Genomic DNA, 23,874 nt, shown 5'->3' on the forward strand with positions numbered 1-23,874 from the left:
ATGGACTCAGTACACAGCATGGTTGGACAATCAAACAGGCAAACAGGAGCCCCCCCACCCCCTTTTTTTTCTTACAAGGCGATCCAGCCTATTCTATGCATAGTCCTATTTGCAGTGGAAATAAAGCTAACCAAGTCAGGGGAGCAGGGTTGAGTTAGCTAGAACTACAGTAAACCTGAAATCAGAGAAACAGGTTCTGTTTATTGTTTTAAGCAAACACCTGACTTCAGGAGCCTGTCAACAACAGGCGTGTTTGGGGTTGATGGAGTTATTTCCTTATACAAACACTGAAAACTCCAGCATCAATATTGTGGGTTCTGACTTGCTTCCCTGTGGTCCTGCCTCCTCTAGAAGCTTCTCGCAGCTGTGAAGGGAGTGATGCGTTCCTCAATTTTAAAGGGAGTGATGCATGTCAGTCTTTAGGTGCAGGACTAGTCTTTCTCATCGATTTTTAAGAAAGTGTGCACTATGAAAGATGTTCTAGAACATTCCTCCATGTTGTGATCATGGTAAAGTGTGGTGTAAAGTAGGTGTTGTGGACTCCCAGCAATACCATAACCTGGATCCAGGGAAGCTACAGAGCTGGCTGTCAAGATGTTGCCCTTTACTGTGGCATGTGGTCCTACCCTGAGCTCTGAGAACCTGGCTGGTCCTCCACTTTTCTCAGACGACAAATGAAAGTCTCAGACTAGACCAACATGTACGTAAGTCACCTGACTGAAATGCAGGTTCTTTTCAGGCTAGAGACAGAGACAAATCATGTGCATTTCTAGAATGTTCTTGGGTGGCACTAATGCTGGTTATCCTCTGCCACACTCTGAGTGGGAAGATGACTTCTAAAGACCACCAGTAAGGAAGGTTTTCTTTTTTTCTTACTCAAAATTATGTCAGAGATTAAATAACCAACATTGCAACATAGTATCCAAACCAAAAACCAGAATATCTAGTTTGAGCATCTTAACAATAATACAATTCAGTGGATTTATTGAATTGTCTTGGCCAAGGGCTATTTATGGTTTAGTTGGCAAACTAAACAAAACACAGAGGACCCAAGTGTCTGCAATTTCCTTTCTCTCTCATGAGCAATGAAAAGGATTTTTTTTTTTAAAAAATAATAATTTGATTGGCTCAGTACTACTGAACAATTAACCCCCAGTGCTGACATCCTGGGGCTAAGCTTTAATTTCAAAAAATAGTATTCAAACTGAAAGAGAGTGAAACACTTAAAACTGGGGACTATCCCAGTTTAAAATGAAATTTGCAATTTTCATAATTGTTCTTCTTCCCCGAGGCAGAGTTTTGGCTGCAGCAAGAGCGTGCAGAGGAGGAATCCACAGATCTGACTGCACTTGGCAATGCCAGCCTGCTCCCAGCCTTCCCTGGCGGGTGGAAACCTGGCTTCAGCTACTGCTGACAATTTATAGGAACATAACCACCTGGAAGAGATGCTCATTGTTCTATAATAACTCCTAGGGAGGTAAATCCATCCATCTCCCCATAACTGGCAAAAGGAAATGAGAAAGGGGCTGGGTAATGGGAGCCTTTGGGAGCCTAAATCCAGGAGCTGCCCCAGGCTGAGACAGAGCTGGCTGGCAGTGGCACAGGAAAGGGTGACAAGGCGCAGGATGAGATGGGTCAGATCCGTTTGCTCCACAGGGCACGTCTCTAACAAACTAAAAAGTGCTATGTGCTGGTGACATTCAGCAGTCTGCCAAAGAAAGCCAGGCTTCAGGCTCAGTTGAAGGCACCCCTCTGTTCTCAGGGTCTCAGCAGGCACCCTCACTTTTCCTGTTCTCTTGGTTCTCTGGTCCTCCTGTTCTCCCAGTCAGAAATCTGTGTTGGCTTTTTCTGGAGTCTGACCTGCTCAGCACCCTGCTTTAGGTCCTGTCCATGTGAAGATGGATGGCTCGTCTACTAAAGTGCTCTACTTTAAAGCTAGCACACCCCAGGTGTCATTTCCTAGCAATAGTCTGCGTCTCATCAAGGATCTGAGACATTCTGTCCACCCATCTGTGGGGCCACGAAGGGCAGGTAGGTGGCTGTGTGTGCATGCTCATGTGTGTGTGTACATTCAGGTGCACATGTATGCTCATGTGTGTGTGTGCATGCTCATGTGTGTGTGTGCATGCTCCTGTGTGTGTGTGCATGCTCCTGTGTGTGTGCATGCTCATGTGTGTGTGTGCATGCTCCTGTGTGTGTGTGCATGCTCCTGTGTGTATGCATGCAGTGTGTGTGTGTGCATGCTCATGTGTGTGTATGCATGCAGTATGTGTGTGTACGCATGCAGTATGTGTGTGCATGCAGGTGCACATGTATGCTTTGCATGTGGAGGTCAGAAGTCAAGCTTTGGTAACATTTCTAAGGCTCCATGAAACTTTTTTTTTCTTTTTTCTTTTTGAAGACAGGGTTTCTTATTAGCCTGTGGCCCCAGGAATCTGCCTATCTTAGCCTTATCAGCAATGGAATTAAAAGTAGGTGCCACCACATTTGGCAAGTTTCCTCCTCCTCCTCCCCCTCCTCCTCCTCATCCTATCTTCTTCTTTATATGAGCTCTGGGGATCGATCTCACGAGGTACTGACAGAGCTATCTCACCAAGCCCGTGAAGGTTGTTTTGTTTGCTTGTTTTTATGTGCTAGGTTTTGAATTCGCATTCTTGTATGTGCTAGGCAAGCTCTACCATAAGCTGCATCCTCAGACCCTATACCAGGGGTTTTTGTTTAAAATTATATGTACAGGAGGGGGTGATACTTTTGAAGGCCAGAGGGCATTTGCAGTCATCCATTCTCTCCTTCTACCGTGCAGACTCAGAGGAGATTTAACTCAGGGTTTTTGGGGTTTTTTGTTTTTGTTTGACTTGGTGGCAAGCCCCTTTACCTACTGAGACATCCAGCAGGCTCCTGTACCAAAGTTTCTGAGCAGTGCTACATTTCAAACGTGACATGCAAAGAACAAGCACCGCAGCTCACCATCTCTAGGACTGTGTTTCCCATGTTTCCCACAGGAAAGAGGGCACTATGCGTGGGGTTTATGGAGGGTTCTTCTCTATAGCAAGGATGAACTCAGTCCAATCCAGTAGAGATAAAGATGCGAGGAGTCTAATGTAGTCTCTCAGCTCAGAGCTGGGGAATTCTTTTCCCCAGTCACTTTCACTAATCAGACAAAGTCCAATTCCAGAAGCTACAGGCATTTGTAAACACAAATGAAAGATATGCAAATCATGGTGACTCTCAGAAGAAAGCTCAAGGAAAGAGGCCAAAGTAAGTAAAACAAACCAAAACACAAACCAAAACAAACCCAGGCTTGCTTCTGTCTGGGCCAAGCAGTGCTCTGCAGGGACAGACTGACACTTCTGCAGCCAGGACCTTTGTACGTGTACTGGGAAACTGTGGGAACTGACCCAAACACTTTAGACTGGGTGCTGGGTACCTGGCGGGTGGGACTTGAAGTCCAACGGAGCTTGTCAGTAAACAGCACACCTCCCCCTCCGGCTCTGACCTTGACTGCTGGCACACCACACCTCACTGCAAAATGTTTAGACAAAGGAGGCTACAGCTAAGCAGCACTTGAAAAATTCCTAATGGGATCCCATAATCCCCACATCCTGATTAATTCACAAGACTACAACTGCCATTTGTCCACCTATAGGATCAGTATTTCATCTCTAAGTTTTAAATTACCACCAAGAAAGATAAAATGAGGCTCTCCCAACCCCTCTAACTCTTTGCATATGCTTGTCATGCCCTCAAATATCATTCCTGTAGAATGTGTACTGAAATCCCTCACGGCCTGAAGAGAATCTTAGTAGGTTCTACTGAAGACTTACATGTTGAGCATAGGTAGTGCTGATCTGAAATATTTGTAGTAAGTTTGAATTTGCAGTGCAATCTTTGTTATTGTGGTCAAGCTAACACCTGCTCTCACCAACCAAAGGCACCTTACATACATAATCCTCTTGTTTTCCTATTAGGAATAAACATCTACTTTCAGTTCTGATTGGCATTATCTTTGTGACTTTAAGTCTGCTTGCCCTGTGTTCTTGTAAACCCTCTGAGATGGAAACAGAACCCTCCTCCAACACCAGACAAGGTGGTGCTGCCTGAGATCGCCACACTCAGTGCGGGTAGGCAGGGGAACAAGGCCAGTCTGGTCTGTTTTGTGAGAACCTGTTTCAAAAATAAGAACTTTCTAATATAAATAAAACAGAGGACAGCAAGCGCTGCTGACAACTTGGAGAAAGTGGAACTCTTATCTACTATTGTTGGGCTGTAAACGGATACAGCCACTATGGAACTCAGTGTGGAGGTCCCTCAAAAAGCAGAAATGAGAATTTCCATACAACACACCTATACCACTCCTGGGTACACCCCTAAGACTCCATCCTCCCACAGAGACACTCACCCATGCTTTAGGCAAATAACCAAGAAATGGAAGCAGCTGAGATGTCCATCAACCAATGGATGAATAATCAAAATATCACACACATGCATGCACACACACACGTACACAGTTGTGCTATTCAGTTGTGATATGAAAGTTTTAGGAAAATGGGTGGAATTAGAAACGATTGCATTGAATGAGGTAACCCAGGCCCAGAAAGACAAATGCCTAGTGTTCTGTTTTCAGATATGGACTCTACCTATGAACTCTTAGACTTGTGTATCTAGCTCAGAGCACCTTCAGAGGCCAGAAAGATAGACAAGGGCCATTAGCGGGAAAAGAAGAAACAAAGAGGTTTGTGGAGGGGAGACTAGAGCACAGGGGACATGAAGTTAGAAAGGGGGCATAAGGTGGGAAGGTTTAACTATGAATTGAAAGGTAAAGCCGAGTGAGGGCAGTAACCAACATGAGGGCACATGGGAAAACCATACGAAAACCTATTTCATAAGCTTAGTAAAATATACATTTTAAAAAAGAGTTTGCACAGAGGTACCTTGCATGGATCAATAATGCTCCCCCTGAAGTTAAAGGTTACTGAACAAAAATACAGTTCCTGGTACAGTTGCCCAGAATGAACCAGATGTCCCCCCCAAAATGCAAGTTATTGCTATTGCCCATCGGAATTTCATGGCAAGACCTCATTACTGAAAATGCCATATCCCTTGGTTATAAGACAGAATCGTGCTGGAGCTTAGCTAGAAGCTTTCTCCCTCCTCACTGGTTTTCATAGCTCTGCAAAGTGCTAAAAAGGCTCCTGGGATTTAAAAGTCATCAGTAGTGTTACCCAGCTGTGAACCCTGGCAGCTACAATACTGACCTTCCAGGAAAGATGTCCACAGATGTATGAGTGGCATCATTATGATGGAGGTAACCAACCACTTGCTGATTGAATTTGAGGGCTACTCCACAGGAGGGAATTCATGCCTGTTACTGTAAACCTAGCTAAGAACTGGCTGCCAGGTGGGGAACTTCATGCTGTTGCTTTGTTAATTAATCTTGTTTGTTATCAAACTGACTTGCCCCTGCTCCAGGTAATAGATTGTTTGATGTAGTTTTAGTTATGTGTGTCTTACCCTAACATTTAGTGAGAGACAAACTTGTTGAGAAAAAAGGTCTCAGTAGGAGAGGGAAGGGGGATAAGAGAACACAGTGGGGAAATACCAATGACTAAAGTTTAATGTATGCATGTATGAAATTGTCAGAGAGTTAAAAAAAATAATATAAGTCCCTTCTTAGGGTTTTTATTGCTGTGATAAAACTCTATGATCAAAAATAGCTTGGAAGGGAAGGGTTTATTTCATCTTACAACTCTCAGATCATACGACTTCACTGAGGGAAGTCAGAACAAGAACTCAAGGCAGGAACCTGGAAGAAGGAGCTGATGCAGAGGCCACGAAGAGGTGCTGCTTACTGGCTTGCTATTCACAGCTTGCTTGGCCTGATTTCTTATACTATCAAGACCACCTTCCCAGGAGTGGCACTGCCCATAGCACTGGACCCTCCCACATCAATCACTGATCAAAAACAAGCCCCACAGACAAACTTACAGATGTTTTGTGGAGGTGTTTTCTTAATTAGTATTCCATCTTCCCTGATATGTCTAGATTTCTGTCAAGTTGACAGACCCAACCAGCACAAGCCCCTTGGTATCTTATGTGGTCATTTACATACGTTAGGCACCCCATAAATGAACTAAATTTAGTTAAGTGTAGGGTAAGATGCATACACTCATGACTAAAACCATAACAAACAGTTTAATTCTATTTTAACATCTGGGCAGCTGCACTAGTGAGTCATATTTTGATGTGTAAGTGAAATGTATCTCAGAGCCCCCTCCCCAAGATAAGAGCTACTGATCCAACTCCACTCCAGCAGGAGTCAGTCAGTTCCCTCTTCTCTGCTTAGGCATAGACAGTTCCTTGGAGGCTCCCATGGGTAACAACCACCTGCCATTGCTGATAGGTACCGTCACTCTCTGCAGAAACCACTGAGATTATACATACAGATCCTGACCAGAACCTCCAGATCTATCACAAAGCATCCAAAGAGTAAGATGTAGAGAACTCCCTGTGACCCTTATCTAAGTGTGGATCCTTGCCATCAGAACAGCTCCACAGGCCCTCGTCTGGGCTCTTGAAACAGCACTGACACTGCTGTTAGAATTGTGAGGGCTTCTCCTAAAGGAGGCTGTTGTCTTATGGCTACTGTAAGCTTCAGAACGGAAACACATCCGGTCGTACAGCTCCACATGCCAGTCGGTGTGTTCTCTAACCATGAAGACCCCCAAGGCAGGAATCATGCCTATCTTGTTCACTTTAGACCTTCATATAAGGCAAAACACACAACATCGAATAACAGAACACATAAATGACAGGCAGCATTGTTGGGCATATCATAGTTAATACAGTGCCTAACCATGTTCTCTCTGATGATAACCCGGTTCTGTACAGTAGAGGGGGAAAGCACCTCACCAGAAAGGTCAGACAGCCAACGTCACCATTGCTGTCCACAGCCGCTGGACACTGAAGCTTTTCTTTCTACATATTAATAATTTTTAAAACATGAAAGGTTTGGTGATGCTTACACTCAGTAGTCTTGGAAAATAGCAGTATATTCTAGATGTTTAATAAGGTAGGTCAACCTGCAGACTCTCACTGAAACCAAACTTACAAAATAGAATGACATTTGTGCTTATTGGAAGACCTGTGTTTTGTCAATAGGTACCCTGTGTTTACAGATGCATCAACAGGACCATCTCAGGGCACCTCCACAGCTTGCTGTGGACTGTGGCTAAGGGAAGAATGTACTAAGCCCTTTACCAGGGGAGGGGCACACTACATTTCACCATCTAGAACAGCTAACATTCACAGTCATGCTTCTGCTACCGTTCTTTACATACTCCTTTGGTACTGATGCTGGTAAACACAGGGTACCATGGTAACAGAAAAAGCTTAACACAATATACATCAAATGCCAGAAAAGTCCAGAGACTCTGAGCACTTAGGTCGCCCTGGTTCCCTTCTCAGAGCTCCTGATCCATGGGAGCTTTTTGATTGCCAACTAGCATTTCCTGGCTGACCTGTGGGGACTAATACTGTGGAGGAAGAGAGATTGACAAAGGAGAGAGAGAGGGATGAACCAACAATCGGGAAACCCCGACTAAGGAAGAGATGAAGGGAAGAAGCCTTGTGTCTTGCTCTTGGCATGGTCAGTGTGGCTGAGGGAGGCTGGTGTGGATGGACAGGAGCAATGGTGTAAGCTTCAGGAGATAGGTTGATACCACATACTAAACCACATACTACACGGCTGATACCACATACTAAACCACATACTACACGGCTGATACCACATACTAAACCACATACTACACGGCTGATACCACATACTAAACCACATACTACACGGCTGTTTTGGGAGGCTTCCCTTCAGTGCTGTCACTAAATGATCATTCTGCGAGGAGACTGGGCAAAAGTTCTGCCAAAAGACAACTGCCAATCAAATACTCCTCACCTTTCTCATAGCTGCCTAAAAAACAATGGAAACTAAACAAAAATGTTTGTCCCACAAATATGCATCCAAAACAAGCCTGTTAGCCATTTTCTCTGAATACAGCTTGAATCTTGGAAATTTAGAAGCTGCCCTGAGAGCTCCTATATGCCCCGATGATGACCATAGATAAAATCAAATCTAGGAAGTGGTTTGCCTCCCTAATTTCAGCGATAGCACCAAACCCAAGAGACTTGGGGTGGTGAGGGATCCGGAGAGAGGAAAGTGGGTCTTAGATTTATTCTTGGAGGTCAGAGACTTCATCAATTAGTGGAGAGCTCCCCATGGCTTGAGATGCACATATTGGCAGTAAAGTAACTGAGAACCAATTGTGTCACCACAGGCAGTGCCAAATTAGATGTACAGTGTATCTTCAAAAGCTATTAATAGCAAGAAGCCTGGAGCCGACACCAGATATGTCCGCGTAATAAGGAAATGAAAGGCTCTTAGACAAAACATCATTACTGTCATCCATAAGCAACGGAAGAGGAAAGCTCGGCTGAAGAGCATTTTCAGGCTGAAAGAAGATTGCTAAGAGAACCCTAGGTTTATGCTAAGCTGGAAACTAAGTTAACCTTTAGATACTTCTTGTTAAGTATAAGAAATGAATGTGAGGAATGCATATGAGCATATAGGAACACATGTTAGGAAACATATCCACGACAACTCTGTGAAAAATGAAGGCCAGTGCAAAATCTTTGTTAACTGATTAAGGAGCATTTACCCAGATGTGCTGTTTAGTGGGTTTTGTAATGTACAGCCTGAAAAATAGCTTAAGCTCACCCTGTCCTTCATTGCATATACAAAGTTGGTTCCTATAATATACGGGTATCCATTTGTATGCTCATGGCATTGGTTCCAGGCCCCACATTCTTCTAGTTGCATGTATCGTGCTGTGACAAACACTCCAGCAAAACCACCTTAGGTGAGCAAAGGGTTGGTTGGTACTGTCAGGGGAGGTCAAGGAGAAAACTCAAGGCAAGAGCTTGAATGCAGGCCTTCACACAAGACAGTCACTTCACAACCAATGTGTGGCAGGAACCACGGGGAATGCCGCTTGCTATCTGGCCCCAAAGCTAGTGTATACACTTCATCTGCTTTCCTAGGGATGGAGCCATTCCCAGTGGACTGGGCCCTTCGGGATGAACTAACATTTAAGACAATCCCTTACAGGCCTATGTGATCTGGACAACCGAAACTGCAGCTGATACTTCCTTCTAGGCTGATTCTGGGCTGCGTCAACTCGGCAGTTAAAGCTATCTAGGACATGTGTACTCACCAAAATCTTTGGATGTTCAAGTCCCATACACAGAAGACCAGGGTACTTGCACAAAGCATATGAACAAACTCACATATACTTTGGGTCATCTCTGGACTTTTTTTTTTTATCAAATCCAGTGTAATACAAATTACACATAAATCACTGTTACAATGTCTTATGTAGGGAATAATATCACAAGAAGCAAAGTCTGCTTGTTTTCAGGACATAAACATTTTTTTTTCTTACAGGCATTTTCCGTCTGTGGTTGTTTGAATCCACAGTTGCTGAGTCCACACAGAAGAAATGCCAACTACATTAAAAAAAAATTGTATGCACTGGCTTTGAAAAAACCCAACATCACCTCTATAATGGTTAATCTTAATTGTCAACTTGACTGGATCCATAATCAGCTAAGAATGACTTCTAAGCAAACCCACTAAGGGATTTCTTAATTGGACTAACTGATGTGGGAAGACACATCCTAAGAGGGAGGCAATGACTTTGGGAGATGACCCAGAAATAGAGAAGTCTAAAGGGAGAAAGCTTCTGGCTTTTTGCCTGTTCATCTTCTGGTCTCATTGGAGATTTCATCTACTCTGCTACTGCCACCCACCATGGCCTCCGCCGCTGTCTTCCACTAACATCAGAACCAAGTTCTTCAGCTTGCCACACAGACATGACCGGAAGCTCTCCAGGAGTACTCCAGGTACGTAGTACCAGATTGTGACACCTGAGACCTCCAACTCATGGGCTGAGCAGCTACAGGGTTCTCGGTCTCTTCAGTGGGAGACAGCCATTGTTGGTCAATCCTGACAGAATTCTGTAGCCAATCTAGCAACTTCTCCTTTGACGCATGTTCATTCTCTCAGGCCTGTTCAAGAGGAGAACTCTGACTAATGCAATGCGGTTGATCCATTCGGCCATTTTTTCCTATGCTACTTTTTCTTCTTTTTAATTTAAAGGTAAAATATAAGATGCTGTAGACAGTAGCTATAATCCAAGCAGAACATGATGCTGTCTACACAGGGATGACACGGAACATGATGCTGTCTACACAGGCATGACACGGAACATGATGCTGTCTACACAGGCATGACAGGTCCCCACACTGACTTACCTTTACTCTTGCTGCCTTTGTCGAGACAAACAAGCCTGTCCCTCATTTATCTAAACCATATTCAAATGACCTGGCAAAGAAGTTTTAAAACTGCTGGTCTGTAATCTAAACTACAAATACACTTCACTGTACCATTTATTACTTATGACAAATGTCACTGTGGACAGATATAAAAAAATGTAATCACTGAGTATAATACTTAAAGAGCTACTTTTTAAAATCATGAATGCATTTTAAGCATATACTGACAATATACAAAAGCATGGTTATTAATATCTTTTAAATGTGAAAGCACAATGCTTCCACACAGCAACTAAGATCTAATTATATTTAGAGCTAGCTGAAATTTAGTGATTACAGTGGCAATACCATATTTTCATATTTTTAGTCCTGCTTATGTGTCAGACTGTAGTCTCAGAGGATCTAAATTGGCATCTTCAAGTTTATTTCCAAGTAATCATTTTTCATCTCCTCTTCTAATTTTAGTCAGCGCAGTTTTTCCTGCTGCACTCAGGTCTCTGACAGGTGTAGACTGGGATCAGACCGGCAGTGTGATCAGGCTTCAGGGATGCTATAGTGCCGACTAGACTTACAGGGAGCCTGCGCATTGCGGTTCCAGCCACAGCAGACATGACTGCCCTCCCAACTCCCGATCAGTGTAATGCTGTTGATCAATTTGGCCATTTTTTCTCTATGACACCTGTTTTGTTTTGAATTTTGGGGTAAAAGGTAATGCTGTAGACAGCAGCCACGCCCAAACATGCAGAGCCTCCCTCCTGTATCAGTACTTCTCAGCTGCAGCTCTCCTGACAGAGGCAGGACACTTTGCTTTCAGAGGGGCTTTTTAGCCTACGTGCAAGCATCCCTCTTGGTGCTTCATCAATTGCATGCCAATAGCAACTCTACGAGGCTGTGATGATGGAACCTGTCTCTAGACTCGAGCTGTGTGTGCCTTCAGTTGGAGGCAGGCAGAGGGAGGGCTAAGTGGGCTCCTAGTTCATGAAGTTTGTTCTTTCAGAATCATATTTATGATCTGTTCCTGCTTCTCCAAACCTGTGAACTGCTAGGAAGGCAGGTTCCACTCTAGCCAAACAGGATGACTTTTGACTGGTCCAGATGCGGGAGGTGATTCCCTCTTCCTCCCATTTTGCTTCTGCTCATGAACATGTGATACAGTTTCAGTCAAGGAGACACAAGTGGAAGTCCTTGACCTGGTCAGCATTCGGGCATGGAGGTGAAAAGGTTAGTTTGGGCTCTGTGTTGGAGGTTGCAAACCAGAATCAGGTAGATGCTGGTGGACATGGTGGATGGCCAGAACACCATGGCAGAGCAAGCCACTGACCATTAGCCCAGAAACAACAGAAAAATGAAGACAGAGGCTCGCAGACCCTACTGTGCTCCCCCCAAGGAGCACAGTAGGGTCTCCCTGGAAATGCTTTCTGAACCTTGGGGGACTAGTCCTCACATAACTGTAGGAGGCTTCACTGAAGAAAGCCTTGCTCTTGAGAATGGACTAAGCCAAACAGAGGAGTGAAACGAAGAGTACATACTAATCAATAAGACTTCCTTAACAAAGTACCACAGACTGAGTCAACCTAAACAGCAGAACTCCATCTAACCTGTAAATACAAGATCAAGGAAAGGTGTCAGCCAGGAGGTTTCACCTGAGGCCTGTCTCCTTGGCATAGTGACAGCCATCTCCTCCTGTCTTCACGTGGTCATCCCTCTGGGAGTGTGCACCCAAATGTCCCCTTCTTCAAAGGATGCCAGTGATACTGGATTGGGACCAATCCTAACAAGTGTGTTTTCACTGAAGTACCTCCATAAGGCTTTCTTCTCAGACACAGGCCCATTCTGAAGGTCAGTAAGTCAGGAATGAAGTGGGTGAGTTGGGGGCAGAGTGCAGTGCGCACCAGGAAGAAGCAAAGGAGACATCAAGACAGAGGAGAGGACTATGGGATGCATTCATTGAGAATGAATCTTTCTCTGTGAGATGGGACTAAATGGGTGCAGACAGCGAAGCTGTTCTAGCGTTATCATGGCCTGACCATGACCTGCTAACGTAGGTGGAGTTGACCAAGAATGCCATCAAAAGCCAGGCGTTGTCCTATGTTGCCCCTTTCAGAGTTTTCCTCCTCATACTGGTTGCCTCATGATCACAGGAAGGCCTCTGAGCCCCAAGGCAGGAGGTATGGGGAGGATCTCCCTCATATAGAAGCATCACTTTTTCCTAAAGGCCTCAACATACTTATATCTCAGTGAGCTCAGGGATGTGGGGCCAGCCCTGGAGGAGATCAGGAAATCTGGCAATGCAAACAGGTGAGTTTTCTAGGACCTCTGCTAATGGGCATCAAGCAGAAAGGGGAGAGAGAGGGTGTAACATGATGGATTAGACAAATGACTATGTTAGCTAAGATAGAGAAAAACAAACAAAGGACAATATTAGGCGGGGTTATAGAGAAGTTAAGAATATACAGGGGAAATCATCTCCATTTATAAATAAATGGTATATATAAAATAGTTTTCATACCTAGCTTTCCCAGCATGTTCTCACATCCAACTGCTTGCTCCATATTAAGATAATTGCTTATCTTTTGTCATAAACATGCAATTTGTACTTAGCAGCTGCCTGCAGATTAGGAGCTGTGTGTGTGCCCTGAGCAGAACATGGGACATACAGCACAGTATCTGGCCTAGCACAAATAATTATTAAATTTTGCTTCAATAAATGAGTCAACTTAATCCAGATAATTATAGAAGATGACATAATATTTATTTGATAAGAAAAAAGTCACTCAGATTTCTTTCTATGCCATCCAAGACCACCTACCTATGGGTGACACCCCCCCCCCCTTGGTCTGGGCCCTCCCACGTCAATCACCAATTAAGAAAATGCCCCAGAGACATACTCATAGGCCAATCAATGGAGCCAATTCCTTAATTAGGATTCCCTCTTCTCAGATATGTGTATGGTTGTATCGAGTTGACAAAAACTAGCAACACACTAGCCTTCTTTAACAGTCTGAATGGTCTTATCTTGCCTAGGAGACAACTCGTTTCCCATGGAGAGCTGTCTTTTCTGGCACATTTCCCAAAGCACTCCATTAAAAGAGCTCAGTTGAGATGGCCCAAGTTAAGGAAGTCCAAGGTACTGGGAAATTATTGCTGGCCCGGAGATGGGTACAGCAGCTGGCTGCTGTACACACGAGCTTACCACAGAGCAAACCACATTCTGATAGGCTAGATTCTTAGTAAGTAATGAGAGGAAAAGAAGACAACAACATCGTTGTAAAAGCTTTGTACTTATCTCAAGAACTTGCATGAGGCTAATATTCTGAGTACAAAGTCACTTGGAGAAGAAAGGACTGTGAAAAGGCTGGTTGTTGAGGGCTCTTGGGTCTAACAAACTATGGCCAACACAAACTGGAACAAAATAACTCTATATTACTAAATCAAAGATAAAACTCTGGCCAAGTGGATGCTCACAGTCAGCTAATGGATGGATCATAGGGCTCCCAATGGAGGAGCTAGAGAAAGTAGCCAAGGAGCTAAAGGGATCTGCAACCCTATAGGTGGAACAACATTATGAACTAACCAGTACCCCGGAGCTCTTGACTCTAGCTGCATATAGATCAAAAGATGGCCTAGTCGGCCATCACTGGAAAGAGAGGCCCATTGGACTTGCAAACTTTATATGCCCCAGTACAGGGGAACACCAGGGCCAAAAAGGGGGAGTGGGTGGGCAGGGGAGTGGGGGTGGGTGGATATGGGGGACTTTTGGTATAGCATTGGAAATGTAAATGAGCTAAATACCTAATAAAAAATGGAAGAAAAAAAAACAAAACTCTGGCCAATATTAAAATATGTGAGGTTTCTCATTTTTATCCTTGTGTCCTCAAACATGTGACTTCAAGGGTAGAAAACACAAAGTCTGGTCTCTGAGAGTTAGACAAATCTAAACTATGACACTTTTAATGAGAGCAGCAGTAATAACCAGTCACTTCCAAGCTTAGAAAGCCACATTCTAATCCAATCTAGATCAATACTTTTCCTACTAGATTCAGCAGGCTGTTAATAGGGCTTATGTAAGAGAGGGACCATTCCGAGGGAAAGCATGCTTGAGAAACCCCAGGTTACAAGTATTTGTCTCATATTTTTCTTCACTTTAAGGCAATCCAAAGTCTTGACTATGTTTTTTCTTTTTCTTTTCTTTTTCTTTTCTTTTTCTTCTTTTTCTTTTTCTTTTTCTTTTCCTTTTTCTCTTCTCTTCTCTTCTCTTCTCCTTCTCCTTTCTTCTTCTCCTTTCTTCTTCTTCTTCTTCTTCTTCTTCTTCTTCTTCTTCTTCTTCTTCTTCTTCTTCTTCTTCTTCTTCTTCTTCTTCTTCTTCTTCTTCTTCCTCCCCTTCCCCTCCTCCTCCTCCTCCTCCTTCTTCTCCTTCTATCCTAAAAATACTTCATTCTAATGTGTGTGTAGTTGTGTGCACACAGATACAGTGTCTACAGAGGCCCGGGATGATGGATCTCTCTGGAACTGGAGCTACATGTAATCATGGGTTACACAAAGTAGGTGCTGGAAACCGAACTCGGGTCTTCAGGAACAGCAGTGTGCACTATTTGAGCCACTTCTCTAGCCCCAAGTACTGAGTAGATTTTAACCTGCAAAGTTTCCAAAGCAGGAGACAAAATATCAAGAATTCTCCCAAATTTGTTTGATCACAAAACCCCATTTACTTCTGATGGATCTTATGATACTAGCAGTTTGGGGACTAACATCTTAGGAAATGCTAAACTAGATGAGAAGATGGAAGTTAGGACAAAGAAGGAAAGAAATAATAAATGAAAACTCTGAGATCTCTTGGAGCTGCATGCAACTTGTGAAATTGTTATGTAATATTCATGGTCTAAAAGGAGAGGGGCATATATGACATTCTAACATAACTATAAAAATAATAATGTATAGATAGTTAGTATGATTAAAATAAAAAACAAAGCTTGGTATCATCATTCACAGTCTACCCTGGCTCTCTAATCTAGTTCAACTTTGCAAATGAATATATAGTATACTATATAATATGTTGAGAACTAATACAAACATTAAGAGTATGAATCATCCCACCCTGGCTTGGTACTGCTAAGGGACTAAACCTACTGATGCTCTGTGTCCCCTTCTACTCATAAAAAAAACCTGACACCACCTGTATGTATTCCCTGAGGACACCTGGGATCTTCTAGGTGCTCAGGTTACCAGTGACCATCACAGGCACCACACCAAACACTAATCTCTACAACAACTCTATGAAGCTGGGACACTGTTGCCATTGCATAGGCTGAGTGTCCCTCCAAGCTTTATGCTGGAATTTAACCTGTACTCTGTTGGTCTCAAGAAAGGTGTGGCACTTGGGGAGCTGCTCTCATGACTGAAATGGATGTCATGGTGGAAGAGGCCAAAGGCAGGGGAAGAGCACACCGTGAAGCTGCACACAGGGAAACAGGTCCTCACAAGCCTGAACTGGCATCAACATCGGCATCGGCATCTTGGGTTGTGATGTGTGAACATCATTTCTAGTGTTTATAAATTATTCACTTATAAATTAAGGAATTTTGTTATGGGTATAGATAACATGTCAGCCAGTTTTCCATCACTGAGACAAAAACACCTGGTTAGGCCACAGACCAGCACATTTACAGATGACAAGCTCCTTGTGACTGAATCAAGCTGAAACCCTGGAGTTCATGGTAGCCACACAAAAGAAATGTTACCAAGGAGAAACCTCATTCCCAAAATATCTTTGGTATGAGCCCAGAATGAGCTTAAGACACCAGACAAGCTGTGAAATCATAGAATTTGCTCTTAATTAACTTAAAAGTCACCAGTTTGGAGGCCACATGATTGAACCACATGAGCTCCCTGGAGAGAACGTGCCTGCTGTGGAGACGGTAGCAACCGTTGTCTGGGTTACTCTGCATAGATTTGAAGGCTGTTTGGACGTGAGCACTGACTCTTGCACAGAGCTGTCAGATGGTTGAAGGATGACTGAAGCAGGTCACAGCATGGTGACTTTGCCTTCATGTTTTCTGTTCCCTTTACGGCCTCAACCTTTGAGTCAGACTGTGCTCAGCTTTGAATGAAGCCATGTTGCCCATTTGAAAATCTCCGCTCAAGACTCCAACTCAGGATTCTTTGGCTGTTTGTGCTTCTTCCAGCCCAAGCCAGTGCCTTCAGCAGCTGGAGCACACGCAGACCCCCAGTCTTCTCAGAAGGCTGACACCAAACTAAATCCAAGGACATAAGATGATAGTGTCAGGAACAAGAGACCCTCAGGAGACCCAGGGTTGGTAAGCTGCCTGACTGCCCAACTCAGGGCCACAGTGCTTGGGCACACGAAGGAAAATATTTTTTAGCACAGTGTCCATGCCGGATGGACAATTACCGATGTGTAACCATGCACAGGAAATCCATTTTAAAGCTTGCTAGTCCCTTTTATTACGTGAAGCAGCCTGGCCTTCTGGCAGTCCCTGCGGTATCCCTTGGACCAGCTCAGGCTGCAGGTTCAATAAAGGAGCTCTATCCATCTTTTTCTTTTTTAAATTATATGTAGCCTGCTCTCATTTCTACTATTTCCATGATCTATAGTTCAGATTTTTGGAGTCTACCTGGATCCCCTGTGTTGAGGGCCTGTGTTGAGGCAGGACATCATGGCAGGGAACACAGGGTAGAATATGGCAGCTGGGAAGCGCAGGGGACAACACGAAGGGACCAGGTCTCAATATCTTATACAATGCATGCTTCCAATGACTTCTCTAGCTTTAGAGAAGGTCTACATCCTACAGGTTCTGCCATCCAATGACACACGTGCTGGAGACCAAATCTCTAGCATGTAGACCTCTGGGGGGTATTTAAGTGTCAAGCCATGACATATAAAGAAATTTAAACTTATCCTGGCCTCTGTGATGCCCCTGCTCTCCCAGACAATGGTTTTGAAATCATCTTTCTGCATTGAATGAAAATCCGGCTTCTTGTAATGAATCTTTCCACAGCATCAGCCAAGTGATGAAAACCTTTGTCAGAACAACACAGGTTTGGGACCCCGGGCAGCAATGGCTCAGTCTCATTCCGTTTACACCATCAGATTAGTCACTAGACAGAACTTACCAGGAATCTAATTAGGGAGAAGCAAGTTTGGTCTCCAGGACATCAATGGATGTGTCTTGGAGTGTGTTCATGATATACTGAAGCAGCGCCAATAATAGAATCCAGGGCCCTGGAGCTTCTAGAAGGCAGCCAGGAAATTTGGTGGGATGCTGACTGTGGTCTGCGGTCTGCACCAGTGGGTACCTGTCCAAACAGCTGCTGTTGCTGCGTATGTAATGAAAGCTAATGGTGCTCACAATCAAATGGGCAGAAAAATCCACATTTCTATAGACATTTTTAAAATTTTTAGATTGTCTGTTGTTCCCTAGAAAAATAAATCAATTTTTAAAAACTAGAATACTAATTAAGAAACGACTCCTCTCCAGAGACAGAGGGACATGCAGCTCAGGAGGTCCACTTGAGTTCCACTGGCCTGTGTTTAGAATTTGGTTCTATCACTCGCCAGCTGTCACCCCTTTGTCCCAGTTTCCTCATGTAAAATGAAGATAATATTGGCATCCCTGTCCACAGGGTTATCGGCGCACTCAATGCATTCATATGCACGAGCTTCTTTGGCTAGTTAAGAGAATCTCCTTACCTGTTAAATGCAGATTGAAACATTTGAAACAACGCCCCATGCAGTCTCAGAAGTTCCCAGAAGGCAGACACATTAATATATCTCATGTGGGGCTTAGCCTTACTAGGATGGGAAAATATTGGAAATAAAAGATTCTACAAAAATAAATGAAGAGATAAGAGAAACCTCACTCTGGCATTTATGGTAGCAAAGCCTAGAAGAGAGAGAGATCAAAGTCTCCCTGCGCTACATTGATGGTTTTATGCCGAAAGGAGATGCTAGCTAATTAGGATGTATTTTTTTCTGATGTTAATGACTTTCCACAAGATCCTGGCAGTTTTGAACGGCAGCAGCAGCTGGTGCTTGCTATATACCAGAAGAAGCAAGCAGCTGCCTAAGTTCCCCATTGTAACAGAACAGGCTAGACCTATAGGTCCCGGGTGGGGAGGAGGTGGGAACTGGACAAAGTTAGGGAGCTGCTGCTTGCTCTCTGCTGACAGGCTAAGGGTGGGCTCAGCTCATCAGCCTAGTCTCCAAGGCAATTAATATCCATCTGCTTAAACACCCCAGGGGACCCTTCCCAGGGGACCCTTCCCCACTCTGTCCCGTTTAACCTCCTTCCACCACCAACCCAGGGTGAAGTTAAGAAAACCAAGGGTTTCATACATCAAAAGTCATGAGAGAGGCTGGGTTGACCTCCAGGTCACCGCAAGAGACAGAGAAGCAAACAGGGACTTTGAAGAACAACTGTTGCTTCAAGGATATTAAGTCAGAGATGGAACATCTGGGTTAGCTCAAGAGCCAATATAAGCCCCACAAAATGAGAGATAAAACAGTATTTTTAAAGTGAAACCCTTATTTCGACTCAGTGATGACCCAAAAAGTTTAAAGCTGTCCTTTGTGCCAAGGTGATCTCTCTGAGTTGCTTGAAACACAGATCCGGAAGCTCGAAGGGTTTGGACTTGGGGTTTGAGCACCAAGTGCTAGCCCAGAGATCAGTGTTACTTCTAAGTCTAAGCAACCTTGACTGAGTCACTTAGGGACAACTGTCTCAAGCTACTGGCAGGCTGGTTTCAAACACTTCCATCACTTAGAGGTAAAGACTCAAACAGCCTTTAAGGAGACACTTGCATTTCAGAAGGATGTGGGCCAGAAAGGTCAGACACGCAACTGCAACTGCCCCGTGTCTCTCTGCTTCCTCTTCATCCTGCTTTTTAGTTTATTTTCCTGTTTTCCCTGATCTCCCCTTTTCTTGATGCTTATTTCTCTCTAGTATGAGGTCACAAATTGAAACCGTCTATTTAAGTTCAAGATTGCATTGCCCTCTTAGGCAAGCAGGTACTTTGCTGCTCCTTCCCAGAGCTTAGGTAAAATCTTGACAACTAAAGAAGTTCATGTAAGGATGAAAGTGACCAGCTTACTTGGTTTTTCCAGGATTTTCCTGGTTTCACAGAGATAACATTCCTGCCCCCATGAGTTGGCAAATGCGTTGCTCTATCATTGTAGTGACCCATGTTCCTAGGAAAACAGGATGGCAGTCTTCACTGTCAGCTTGGCTGGATTTAGAACGATGAAGAAGATACACTTCTGTGTATGTCTGTGAGGGTGTTTCCAGAGGTTGCCTCAGGAGGGAAGACCCATTCTGAATATAAGATGTATTAATAGTATGCAAGATATCATTCTTGCATTTGACAAACTGTTAAAGCCATATATACTGACAAATTAAACATACCCACTGGCCTCTTTCTCCAAATAAAATCTATACAAAATGTATTAGAGAGTATAAAAATTTATATCTACAGTCCAAACAAGAAAAAGCAGATAACAAAGGAAAGATAACGAAAATAAGTTGACAAGATGTTGGGTTACAGAGCAAGGAAGGCTGAAATTACAGACATTATTGGGACCTGGGGGCATGCTGAGAAGGGGGGAGAGATGGAATGGAGTCAAGGGAGAGATAGAAAGGCAGTGGCTCTCCTTTGCTGTGACAAACCATATGACGAAAGCTACTCCAGGAGGAAGGAGTGTGTTTGGCTCATGGTTTAAGGGCTACAGTCTATCATGGTGGGAAAGGTGTGGGCGGTGGGAGCCTGAAGTGGCTTCTCACACTGAGTCTGCAGTGACAAGCTGCTGGAGTCCAGCTTGTTTTTCATGTTCCCCTAGTTTGTTCAGCATGGGACCTTAACCCATAGGATAGTGCCCGCCATATTCAGGGTGGGTATCCCTCTCAGAGTTAAACCTCTCTGGAAACACCGAAGAGTGAGTCTTCTGGGTGATTCTAAGTCCAGACAAGTTGGCAGCACAGACAGCTATCACAGCAGGAGGATTTCTGTCTTCTGCATCCTTCCCAGCTCCCCAGGGCAGTCACTGCCCTGTCTCTGGCAGGGGTCTGAAGGTTTACCCCCTGGGCCACAGCACAGGAGCTGTGAAGGGGCTCAGAAGGAAAGTGTGAGGTAAGAGGCTGAAAGTGGGAGTCAAAGTCTCCGCCCTTACCCAGCACCCAGGATGTCAGAAGCCTAAAGGGAAGTTAGAGGATTTCTCCAAAAGGAAATAGAACAGCCCCAGAAAAGACCAATAGCACAGATAATTACAGATTCCCCAACAAGATGAGCAAGTGACTAGTTAGCAATGGCACCTAAGAGAGTCCCTTGGAGCTTCCAGGCTGCCAGCAAGCTTTTACTCGCTCACTCTTGACTCTGAATGAACAGCTGGGAGTACCAGATATTCGAAGACAGAGTCTAATAAAGACAAACAAACAAACAAAGAGAGAATGAACTTAGCGAAAATAAAGAACAAACAAAAATATTAGCAGCAGAAGAAAGCTTGAAAGTGTCCCAGAAAAGCAAGACAGAGAATCAAGATAAGAGACTAAAGAACCAAAGTAAGTGTAGACTGAGCTCATAGAAGTAAAAGTATTCTATCAAGAGTCTTTTGATGCAGTGAATAATTCTTAAGAGGCATTTAGGAAATGCCTTCACATATTGGAAAGGTAGAAAGGACTAAAAGTGGAGGGAGAGAGAACAGAGAAAGGATAAGGACAAAGAGTTGAAACAAGATGTCCAGGACTAGATGAATGTTCTGGAAGAGAAAGTGGCAGACATTACAAGAACAAACTTTCTAGAACAACAGCATTGTGCTTCTTCACTGCATGTGCTCACAGACGTGACACAGTGTCTCAAACAACAGCCAAATTAGTTACATTAGCACTCAGTTCCAATTCAGCAGTCAAGTGGCAGAGGTGAGAGGATCACATGATCGCGAGGGTAGTGGCACTAGGATGTGAATCCTAGCTATCCAGGACCATGTACTAAGTAAGTCTCTGTACCAAAAACTTAAGGGAAAAAAGATATTATTGACATTTTCAGAACTCCAATAACAGAGATGATCTAAAAGTTTCTAGAAAGAAATAGTAGGGTATTATAAAAAGAGGTTTAGAAACTAGAATGGGAACTTTCAGGCCCAACATTGGAACCCTGCCTTCTGGAGAGGAATAGAGCCTACATAAGTAATTAGAGCAGTGAAGTTAATCTCTATGTCACAAATCTGATTATGGTATGTTTTCATGTGTGTTAAAAATAATTACCTCTGATGTGTCCTGTGTCATCATAGTCCTTATTTTCCTTTTCAAAGCAATCAGGAAAATCAGGGAAGATGAAAAGGAGATTTAAGGAGAATACCCTACTCAGGAAAGAGGAGGAGCACCTCTAGATAGAAAGAGGGGGAGCACCTCTAGATAGAAAGAGGAGGAGCATCTCTAGATAGAAAGAGGAGGAGCACCTCTAGATAGAAAGAGGGGAGCACCTCTAGATAGAAAGAGGGGGAGCATCTCTAGATAGAAAGATGAGGAGCACCTCTAGATAGAAAGAGGGGGAGCACCTCTAGATAGAAAGAGGGGGAGCATCTCTAGATAGAAAGAGGAGGAGCACCTCTAGATAGAAAGAGGAGGAGCACCTCTAGATAGAAAGAGGGGGAGCATCTCTAGATAGAAAGAGGAGGAGCACCTCTAGATAGAAAGAGGAGGAGCACCTCTAGATAGAAAGAGGGGGAGCACCTCTAGATAGAAAGAGGAAGAGCACCTCTAGATAGAAAGAGGGGGAGCACCTCTAGATAGAAAGAGGGGGAGCACCTCTAGATAGAAAGAGGGGGAGCACCTCTAGATAGAAAGAGGGGGAGCACCTCTAGATAACAGAGATGTAAGACAGCATGACATTAGGCAGTGGGTCTGGGGACAGTTCTGGCAAAGACTAGTCATTTTAGCTCCAAGAAACAACAAAAGAAGGAACTGCAAGGCCACCAGAAATGTCAGATACCCTGAGAAGAAAGTTAAGCTCCCCAGAAGTGTGATGATTGGCATGTAAGGTCTCAAGAATAAAAACAATTTATAAAAGAGGAAACTCTATGATGTCACATGTGGCTGAGATATGCATTATTTTGCTTCACAGTAATATATCAGCAAAGGTGGAATGCCTGTGTGTGTGTGTGTGTGTGTGTGTGTGTGTGTGTGTGTGTGTGTGTGTGCGCACGCGCACGCATGTGCACACGTGGCACTCAAAAGCCAGAAGAGAAGACGGGGTATCCTGTACTGTTACTCCTCACCTTCTTCCCCTGAGGCAGGAACTCCCACGGAACCTGGCTCTAAGCTGGCAACCAACAAGCCAGAGTGAGTCTCCTGCCTCCACCCCCATGGTGCTGGGTTTACAGGCACACACAGGACCATACCTGACTTTTTATATGAGGATTTGAACTCATATCACCACGTATGTGCGGCAGACTCTCTTACCCTCTGAGTCATCCTGTTGGCCTGAAAGCCATTTTCTCAGTTGTGATACTGTGGTATTGAGAAGAGAAACTTACTGATAAAAAACAGTTCCACTGATGAACATGGGAAGGTTTGAGAGTGGGGTACATAAAGAGCTAAGCCTTCATTTTCCTTTTTTGAAGGATAATGTCAAACAGAAAAACAGAGAGCCAGCAGTAAATGCACAGTGCTTAGGAGTAGGTGAATGCTGGCAACGGTAACTGGATCGCCCGGCCGATTCCTGAGAACTAACAGTTATGTTTTTAGCTGTATGCTGCTTGTAAATCAAAGACATTGTTAAACATTAAACTGGGCATGGTGGTACTCTCCTGAAGTCTCAGCACTGGAGAGGCAGAGGCAGGAGGATCAGTTCAAGGCCACTCTTGCTGTATAGAGAGTTCAAGGTCAGTATGGTCTATAGGAGACCCTGCTCAAGAAACAAAAACAAGTCGATAGTTAGATAAATTGAACCATACAAACGGTAAGTTAAATAAAGTCTATTAGCAGCAGAGTTAATAAAACTGGAAGCTCATCACTCTTAGCAGTGGGAAAGCAAGGGCCAGATTCTAGTCCTGCAGCGTCTACAGAGGGAACTGGTCCCATCAGCATGCCGACTTCATTTCAGGCAGTCTCTGTGTGGACTTCTGGTTTTCAGAACCATGACATAGCATCAATAGTATTTGAAGTTAGTAAATTTGTCATAATGTGCTATAGAAGCAGGGATGTGGATAGGGTAGACTTTGAGCTTTGGCTTGAGTTCTTGTTAAGAGTTGGGTGATAACAGAAGGGGGACCCTAAGCCTCATGAGACATTCGCTGTGGAGGCATGGAATTCTGGCCACTCTCTGGGTCATTGGGGTTTCCCATCCCACACTGGGGCAATCCCAACATGGACGTAACAGAGTACAGCATAAAGAAATTCTGTCACAAGGGTTGAGCAAACTCATGGGAGGAGCAGAGGGAACAAAGAACTCGTGGAATTCTGGGAGGAGACCGGGAAGACACAG

The 23,874-nt window shown here is 44.0% G+C and overlaps 1 protein-coding gene and 1 long non-coding RNA gene across 28 annotated transcripts in view; one reads left to right on the forward strand and one right to left on the reverse strand.

Annotated features, from left to right (window-relative positions):
* Positions 1–23,874, reverse strand: part of Ncald (neurocalcin delta) — a 426,345-nt gene that overhangs the window by 149,730 nt on the left and 252,741 nt on the right. The gene's annotated exons all lie outside the window — the stretch shown is intronic.
* Gm41305 lies at positions 1,330–19,881 on the forward strand. The gene is made up of 3 exons (XR_875176.2): positions 1,330–2,031; positions 2,402–2,471; positions 9,494–19,881. It is a non-coding gene; the product is annotated as a predicted gene, 41305 (long non-coding RNA).

This window comes from Mus musculus, chromosome 15 (genome assembly GCF_000001635.26).
Source record: "Mus musculus strain C57BL/6J chromosome 15, GRCm38.p6 C57BL/6J".
Lineage (NCBI taxonomy): Eukaryota > Metazoa > Chordata > Mammalia > Rodentia > Muridae > Mus > Mus musculus.